At 38.5% G+C, this 7500-nt stretch overlaps 1 pseudogene; it reads right to left on the reverse strand.

Annotated features, from left to right (window-relative positions):
- Positions 1 to 6760: 6760 nt before the first annotated feature.
- On the reverse strand, positions 6761 to 6848 carry LOC114610984 (annotated as a pseudogene).
- Between the last annotated feature and the right edge of the window lie 652 nt (positions 6849 to 7500).

The raw sequence follows: 7500 nt of genomic DNA on the forward strand, positions 1-7500 counted from the left end.
TTTTGTCTTTGCTGTTTGTAGTATCCTTAAACTCAGCATGGCCATCAGATTAGTCTATCATTAATCTAACTTGGGCTTTAAAACTACACAATTGACAAAACAAAACAAAAAGCCGAATAACAACAACAACAACAAAAAAGATGTTCTTGCTATAAATGTTCAAACATACACCCTTATTTGGTCAGCAGGCATAAAAAATTATTATAAAAATTTTATGACACTATTTCTTCAAATCAGTTTGTTCCTTTCAGCGAGGTCTATATTTTTATATTGTCTATTTCCCATATTATATCTAGATGATAATTTTTGCTATTTTGTCTAATAGGATTCCTGGAACTATGGTACTGTCTGATATTCTTTTCTCCCTACTGTGTTAAAGAATGGTATGGCCCCAGTAAGGTATACTCAGACTTGCCAGCCTGTGGCTTACAGGTTCAATAAAAATTCCTCACTGACTTGTATTAATACAAATTAGTAGTCAAAAAACATAATCCAGTGCAAGGTACTAATTTTTATTCAGATATTCTATTAGCATATAATCGTCTTTTTGAAGAAATTAAAGGTGCATTATTATACTTGATATGGCATAAATTAAAAAAGCAAAAAATTCTCTTGCAAGGTTCTGCAGTTCTCCAGTAATTATCCATATTGCACCCTGGAAACTAAAATTAAATACATAAATTAAAGCAGTAGGGGAGATAATAACATTGTAAAGGGGGACCAGATTTAGCACAGTATATCATACCTGAGGCTCAGCCTGAGAAGAGCCACCACTGGCTTGCTCACACAGGAATAAAAACAGGTTTCCTACAGACCAGAGCTTGATTGAGAGTGAAGTGGTCACTTACCATTTGACTAAAGGAACATTTCTTCTGTTCAAACAGTACTTATGCAAATGGGTCTCCTCTGTCTACTCTCTGAGTATGTTCATGAAGTGACTCTATCTTTGGTATGTGAGTTCAGCAGCAAGGTGTTACATAAAATCAGTTGCAGTTGCTATTTCTTCACATATAGATAAATGAAACTTTCAGCTTTTAGCTCATAGAAAATGTGCACACATAGATGCATATCTAGCATCTCTTTAATAAAAAGTTGCTTTAGGATGGATTTATAGTGTTTATGCTAGCTACATGTAGTAATAAGTGTTCCCCAGTTGACACGCCTACAGGATCTCCATCCTATCGCTAATACCACTTAGTTGGAATAAAGATCAGTTTGACACTATCCTTAAAATCCAAAAGAATAAAAGAAAGTTTGAAGTCTCATACCATTTTATTTCCTTTTATGTAGTGATTCTTTCTGATAAGATAGGAAATGGATAACAAAAGTCACACTGTGAATTAAGCACATTTGGTCTTACTTTCAAGCATAGAAAAATATTAACTTAAACATACTCCCTCTGATTCCAGCAGGTAAAAATTGGGCAAAAATGGAAACTATTTTATTAGGAATATTGGTACTATATACTCATTTGATATTCTTCATATGTAAGCCCAGTATCTAAGAATTTGTACATGTTTGTTCACTTAGAATCTACTATAAGTAGAACAGATTTTATGGGGGGAAAATCTATCTATTCTATCAACTAGATAACCATTTTATTATTATAACTCTGTATGAAGTACTAGGCTTTATTTCATGTCAGTGTTAACCAACATGCGTCTTTCAACAAAAATGTACTCCTAGCCCAGCAGCTAGATTGTCATAGATAAGAAAGCTGCAAACAATATCTTATGCTCACACGCATCAAGTCTGCCCTAGAGATTGTTGCTGCATAATAGCTTGATCTTAGCCCCTAATATCAATGCTGAGTCAACACAGTACACTACCTGAAGATGACCATACTTCCATGAGCAATATGCTGGCTTCCTTTGATAATTTGGGCTTTAGAGGACTACTACTCATCTGCAACTTCAAACCCAAGCTCATATGTTAAAGGTTTAGTCTTGATGCCATATTATATGTAGGTGGTGAAACTTTGAGAGCTGGAGTTTGTTGCTATGTCCTCTGATATTTTCTTTTCTCTAATTTGCCAGCAACATATCTATCCATGCTGTTCTGGCTCTTCACTAGAAGCCTAAACACAATGAAGCCTAAACAGAATAAACCAGGCATCTCCCTCCTTATGGATTTGTCTGTACAAAGTAATAGCCTGAAGTATCATTTTTATCTCTTCTACTTATTGTCTTAGTTCTTTTGATGCAATAACAAAAGGCTGACAAACAAGAGGTGACAGATTTATTTTTAACTAGGAATAATATGTATTCTGCTAGCACGATTCATTTGCCTTCTCCATACATACATTCATTAATGTAGAGATTATCAAATTCTTAGAGATAGAGATTTAAAAGTAAAATCATGCGTAATTTCCACCCTAAAAGGAGGTATGACATAGCTATGTGATCCCTGCCTACTTATCTTACCATATATTGTGTAAAGGTGATTGCTTGATAAAGATTGAAAACAGAATTTGGAAACACAATTGAACTGCAAGCTTCAAAATGGATGCAAAGATAGGTACCCTTTTCAGGGTATGATACATACTCGATGTCCATAACACTTGAGGAATGCTATCTCCAATAGATAGGATATTGCTGTGATCTGAACGTTTGTGTCCATCTGAAATCTATACAATGAAACTTAATCATAGCGGCTTTGAGGAAGTGATAAACTAGACTTCAGAAAGCTGTCTTTTCATTTGTCATGTAAAGACTTGGTACAAATTTGCTACATAAAAATCAAGAAATATTCCCTAAAATACACATCTACCATTTGAACATTTTAGGCTTCAGAACTAAGAGAAATATAATTTTGTCAATCATAAGCTACCTTGTCCATGATTTATTTGGCTGAATGGATTTAAAATTTGTATATACATTCCCTAATATCAAGGCTAAACAAGACAACCCAGTTGGAGGAAAAGGGCTCTCAAAGCAGGCAAAAGAGTCAGAAACACCACCAACTCCCACAGTTAGGAGTGTGATAAAAATACCAAGCTAATAACCAAAACATATATGCAGAAGTACTAGGTCAGAGCCACATTAGATTCCTGATTGTTGGTTCAATCTCAATTATCCCCTATGAGCCAACTCAAGTTTGGCTGTGGGTCTCTGCATACTTGTAATACCCCATTTGCTTGACATCTCAAGGAGACTTGCTCTATTTTGAAGTGAAATGGAGGAAGAGTGGATCAGGGGAGAGGGAAGCTTGGGAGTGGGAACTTAGAGAAGTAGAAGAAGTAATGACCACTTAGAGACATGGTCAGGATGTAATATATGATAGAAGGATAAAACTAAATAGATAAATAAATGAAATAAAAGAGAGATAAAATAAAAGTAAGATCTTTTTTTAAAAAAATAATTGATATACAGTAGTAGATTTTGTTGAAATGAAAACTTAAAAGTGTATCAATAGCTTTAGACTTGTTTAAAGAAGAGAGGCCAGGAGGATTGGTGGTTTGAATTTTAGATAAAGCCTAAAATGGTGTGAAAAAGAACTGCAGTATGTAATGTGTCAGTGGTTGCAGGAGAGAGAAGTACAGAGAATGCCAAACTCTTAGAGAACAACAGAGAGTTATAATTGGTATATGTACACACTATAAAAAATTACTAAGTAACAATATAATCATTTCTGTGTATTACAGTATACTTACACTTTGGTAGAATTTAAGCATATATACAATAGCTAAGTTGTCAATGGAAACATTCACTCTTTATTTTTTGACATCATTAAGTAATATATAAGAATGTGCAAAAGCAGGAACTCGAGAAATACACAATGAGAAGGAACTAGGAAATCTTGTGAAATAGTGGTTGTCGTGTTCTATCCCAGAAGTGATAATATAAGTGAAGGAATCCCAGAATGAAGAATAAACAAACCATGGACCATGAGTATCAAGTGCAGTCTTAAGATAAGCTCCATTTGCTGAGGATGCCATTAATTTCACTCAAAGTTTTTTGTAAAATTCTCCTAGGAAAAGAGGTTGATAGAATCCCAAAAGAACCACTCCCAGAAATAGTACACAGAGCTAAGGTCAAGTAAGGCAAGGATAAGATTCAATTGAATGTAATAATGGAGTTAAAATCCTACAATACATCATCGTTGAACAACTAACCCTTTCAGTTGTTAGTTATAAAAACTTTATGCAGAATTATAAAATCCTAGATTTCTTTTTGCATCATGGAAAATTCTCAATGAAAACTCCAAAGTACACTTTGTGGCAAGTTCAGAATTTTATATTGATTATAGCAAAATCTGACCTCTTCTACCCATCTCTCTTCCACTAATCATGTAAAAGTATTCAGAAAACAAAGTATCTTGAACATAAATAATGACCACCTCAGTGTACTCAGTCTCAGGAATTGACATAAGTATATAGTATTGAGTATAGAGTCCATTTGTGAGTCCACATTTGGTTCACAAGATATCTGTTTTAGTTCAAATCTTATATTGTTTAAATTATGTCTTCATTTTCTATAGTTGCTATAATATTTGTCAGAAAAAAATGATTAAGCAAAGAGTAACCCTATATTTCAAAGAGACATGATCTTTTTTCTTCTTTTTAAAACTTTGTATTAATTCTTTGTGAATTTCACATCATGCACCCAATCCCACTCATCTCCTCCTCCCCTCATAACTTCCCTCAATGCCTGCAAATTCGTCCTCAAAAGAGAAAAAATAATTATACTTTGGAAGCTACACTTTGTCACAGTGTGTCCAAAAATCCATACTTTGTCCACACTTCTTTACTTACAAATGGCCAATTGCAGTGACTGGTTTGGTTTTGCACAAGATTTATGGCTTATGTTACTCTACTGATACTAGAAACTCACTGAGACTCTTCTCTGATAGGATAATCTGTTGTTGCCTTGTTTTATGGAGATTCTGTACTTCTGGATCTGTAGAACCAGCCTCTTCATGCACTCCAATAGTTCATTGATGGGGCTTATACTGGGATGGGCCAATTCAAAGCCCTGGATCTGGGTTTGAGAAGTATCTGAGCTAGTCAGTCTGTTGACTCTTCTACTCTCATTCCCTCAGGGCTCACCAGTAACTCCTGCTACCAGGGTCAGTTCTACCCTGCTGGACAGGTGAGGTATAGGACCCACTCTCCCAAGTATTGCAGTCAGTGAAGGACATGACCAGTTTTCCCATTCTCATGATCCTGGAGCCAACTCTCCTGCCTGCCATAGATGGTGAGGGACAAATGAGGAGAGGAGATTGTCTCTCCTTGGTCCACACCATTGCCCAGCAGACAAGAAGCAGGGTTGGCTTTCCCCCATTCACATCCTTGGGATATGTTCTCCTGTCCCTCTCCCACCCCGACATCAGGGTCAGCTCTACTGTGCTGCTCAGGTTAGGGACAGAAACAGCTCCCCTGTACTGATGACCTTGAGGCCAACTCTCCTGCCTGCCATTGGTGGCAAGGGGTAGAGGGTGCAGCTCTCTCTCAGTGATGTCACTACACAGCAAACAAGTGGCAGGGCCAGCTCTCCCAAGCTCATGCACTCTGAGCCCATTCACCTGTGCCCAGGCCATCAGGGTCAGGTCTACTCTGCTGCCCAGGTAAGGTGAGAGCATCCTCTCCTGAGTGCTGCAGGAACTAAGGAGAAGGGACAACTCTCCTGCTTTTGTGACCCCATATGGGCCAACTCTACCATCTGCTTCCAATGGTGAGAGCCAAAGAGAGGTGAGGGAAGCTCTTCTTCATAGGCACCACAGCATAGCAGACAAGAGACAGGACAGGATCTCCCACACTTACACCCATACCCAGAGCCAACTCTACTGCGCTTCCAAAGTGAGGTGCAGGGACTTCTCTCCTATTTGGATGACTTCTGGGACATCTCCCCTGCCTGATGTAGGTGACAAGGGTCAATTAGGCAGCAGAGAGGTCAATCTCTCCCTTGCCCATGTCACTGCACAGCAAAACGTGTCAGGGCCTGCTCTCTCATACCTTCCAGTCAACTTTATTATGCTACAACTGATGAGGGCAAGGGTCATCTCTCCTGCCCTTATGCCCCCAGGACAACTCTCTCGTGGTGCCCAGGTGAGATATGGAGCAAATTCTGCACAGCTCTCAGGCATCAACATATCGCTCGTCTACACCCCAGACAAGGAACATCTCCCTGGGTGCTGCTACAGGGACATGCACCAAGATTTAGCCCCCAGTGTCAGCACAAGCCAGGACCCCACTCTGGTCCTAGGTGGCATCACCATCTACTCACATCAGGCAGCATTCTTCAGTAACCTGTAGTTTCCAGTTCTGTCTCTCTTCATTGTGACCTTATCCTTCTATTTCTCTTCTGTTCCATTTCTTCACCACATAATTGCTCCTCTTAGTGAAGCCTGGGGTCTCTGAGTATCTGGGATCATCTAAGGAGTGGTCTCAGGAGTGCTATGCTTAGCTCACACATTATGGCATTGGCAAGGGTCAAATCTGGCATGGTCTATCCCCACATATCTGCACAGCGCCTGATTGGTGGTCATCTCAGGCTAGCATCCTATCCAAGCCCCATGCTAGTCTGATGGCCTTCTCGAGTTTACTTCTTGCCTAGCCCACCAGAGTAGCCCTGGGTGAGGTTCATCTATCTTGGGCTTATGCCCTCCTGGGGCCTTCACTTCCAGGTGGGGTTCTTCTAGTCTCAGGCTTGCTCCCAGTCCTTGCAGCCATCGAGGCCGTTCCTCACCAGCCTGGTTATCATCTAAGACTAGCTCCCTGTCTGAGCTCCCTGGTACTGGCTAATGTTCATCACAGGCTTGCTTTTTTTTTCTACTAGCCATTCAGAAGTTCATAGGTCAGAACACTGAGTGTAGACAGGGGCCATATCTGCCATGCTTCTAGGAGCAGTAGAAGATACAATCTTAATAGCAAAACAAAACTCTCATTTGCAGGAAGATGGATGGAAATGGCACTCATTATGATATCTGAAATAAGCCAGAATTAGGGAGAAAACCTTTACCTATTTTCTCTTATAGATACATTCCAGACTAATTTTAAAGACATGGAATTACACTGTAGTCTATCAGGGAAGAGGAAGAGATTCAAGGGAAAGAGGAGGGGAAATGAGAAAAGGTATGAGAATGGAGAAGTCTTCCCACCAAAGTCAGTATTCACATCGATGAAAATATCACTATAAGCTCACTGTTTTGTGAAGTCAATGTGTTAATATAGTGTCAATAATAGCTCCTCATCTAAAAACAGAAGGAAATTTCTTCTACTTGATAAATGGCATAGAGAAAAAATCTCATGACAAACGTATTTAATGATGAAGTGCTGACTACTGTTTTCTAAAATAAAGAACCAGATAAAAATACTCTTAGCTTGATTTTAGCATTATTATAAAAGGAATGAAGGAAAATTGCATCAGTGCCATGTGAAAATTTATTCCTGTTGAAAAAATTATAAGAAATGTGAAAGATACTGCCATACTAAAAAGTAACATAAAAATTTATATAAAATAAATTCAAATTTTCATTTTTGTTTGCATAAAGTGCTGACAA

This window comes from Grammomys surdaster, unplaced genomic scaffold (genome assembly GCF_004785775.1).
Source record: "Grammomys surdaster isolate TR1022 unplaced genomic scaffold, NIH_TR_1.0 126066, whole genome shotgun sequence".
Classification (NCBI taxonomy): Eukaryota; Metazoa; Chordata; class Mammalia; order Rodentia; family Muridae; genus Grammomys; species Grammomys surdaster.